At 40.5% G+C, this 2,167-nt stretch overlaps 1 non-coding gene across 1 annotated transcript; it reads right to left on the bottom strand.

Moving 5' to 3' along the window:
- Positions 1 to 203: 203 nt before the first annotated feature.
- LOC141593218 (small nucleolar RNA R71) lies at positions 204 to 310 on the bottom strand. Its single transcript, XR_012521320.1, has one exon. It is a non-coding gene; the product is annotated as a small nucleolar RNA R71 (small nucleolar RNA).
- Between the last annotated feature and the right edge of the window lie 1,857 nt (positions 311 to 2,167).

Here is a 2,167-nt window from a genome sequence, read left to right as displayed (position 1 = left end):
GAGACTTTTTGTGACTATTGTGATGCAATTTCTCAAATCAGAGTTACTCAAGACCAAACCGATGGGTATTTTTTCCTTTTTCCTTTATCGGTACCGTAAAGCAATGGTTGAAAAGCCTAGACAAGGCTACCCTTGGTATTGATTCATGGAAGAAGTTAGCACTTGCCTTCTATAAGAAATTTTATCCTCCGGAGAAGACTAACATGTTGAGAGCCCAAATCACTGGGTTCAAGCAAAGGGATGAGGAATCATTATATGAAGCATGGGAGAGATTTAAGGACACTTGTCGTTCTTGTCCACACCACGGACTTAGTGAGTGGTTCCTTGTTCAACAGTTTTGGAATGGCTTATACGAAGACTCACACAATGTGCTTAATATGGGATCCAATGGAGGTTTACCGAAATTGATGACAACCAAACATGGGTCAAAATCGAAGATATGGCGGTTCATAATTCCCACTATAGTCGGCCTCGAAAGGCCACTAGAGTAGGAAAGCATGAGGTAGATTCCATCACGCAATTGGGTGCTCAACTAAGTGCTCATATCGACACCATCAATTTGAAGTTTGAGAAGGCCATGGCTAAGCTTGATGAAGCTTCCAAATCACCCAAACAACATGTTAATGCTATGGTGGCATCATCCTCAATTCCAAATGGAGTATGTGAAAGTTATGAAACCTTGGGACATGATCCAAATGAATGTAGGGGAACAAATGAACAAGTGAATGCTTTCCAAGCATACAAGAATGGCACCCCGTATTCCAATTACTATAATGAGAATGCCAAATTCAACCCAAATCATTCATACAAGAGCCAAAATGTTCAAAATCCTCAACCAACATACACCCAACCTCCAATGAGAAATCCAACTCAAAGAACCATTTTCCACCAAAGCCAAGGATATCAAAATCAACCTTCCTACAACCACTCTAATGACCAAAGCTTTGATGTTCAAAAAGCGGTCCTCCAAATGCAAAAGAACCAACAAGAATTCTTCACCCGAATGCAAAAATATAGCCAAGCTAAAGAAATCACCATCAACAACATACTTGCCCACACCAAAATGGTAGAGACTCAAATGACTCAATTAGCATCTTCTAGCTCCCAAAGACAAACGGGGCAATTACCGTCTCAAGGTAACCCCCAAAGACATGAAACGGTTAGTGCCATCCATTTGAGGAGTGGTACAACATATGAGGGGCCGAAGAGGTTAATTGATGAAGATATTGTGGATGTTAGTAGCAAGCAAAAAGTTGTGGAGAACTCTAACGTAGTAGACCCTACTACCAATGAACTTTCAAAGAAGAAAAATGAAGAGAAGGCCAAGGAAATTGAGAAAGAGCCTATTGTGATTAGACTTCCATTCCCAAGCCGCCAAGCTAAGACTAAGTTTGATGAGCAACTTGGAAAGTTCATGGAAATTGTGCAGAACTTAGAAGTCTCAATCCCATTCACAGAATTGATCAATCATATTCCGGCTTATGCAAAGTACAAGAAGGATATTCTTACCAAGAATAAATCCATACGAAAGTTGGAGACTATTGCCTTTACCAAAGTGAGTAGTGCTATTCTTCAAGGGAGTTCCCCTCTAAAGCTCAAATATCCGGGAAGTTTTTCTATCCCGTGTACCATTGGCGACATTACAATCAACAAGGCATTGTGTGATCTTGGAGCAAGTGTAAGTCTCATGCCATACTCGGTATGTAAAAGACTAGGAATTAGGGAGCTCAAATGCATCAACACTAATATTTAAATGGCGGATCGATCAACAAAGATACCTTTAGGGGTATGGGAGGATGTGCCCGTGAGAATTGGCAAATTTTTCATCCCTGTAGACTTTGTCATTGTAGACATGGAGGAGGATTCCAATAATCCTATCATCTTAGGAAGACATTTCTTACATACCTCCGGAGCGGTAATAGATGTGAAACATGGAGAGTTCACACTTGAAGTAGGGGATGAGACAATTACTTTCAATCTTGACAAAACCATGAGAGTTCCCCGACTACATGAGCCATGCTTCATGGTCGATCACTATAGCCGAGAAAGTGATAGGAAGAAGTTAGAATCTATATGCAAAGATCAAGTCAAGGGTAACGAAACATCACCCATATGGAAGAAGAAAGTAGATGACATTGAATTTGCTCTATTTGGAGAGCATGGAATT

Source organism: Silene latifolia, chromosome 7, assembly GCF_048544455.1.
Source record: "Silene latifolia isolate original U9 population chromosome 7, ASM4854445v1, whole genome shotgun sequence".
Classification (NCBI taxonomy): domain Eukaryota; kingdom Viridiplantae; phylum Streptophyta; class Magnoliopsida; order Caryophyllales; family Caryophyllaceae; genus Silene; species Silene latifolia.
This window is presented reverse-complemented; position numbering and strand designations above follow the sequence as displayed.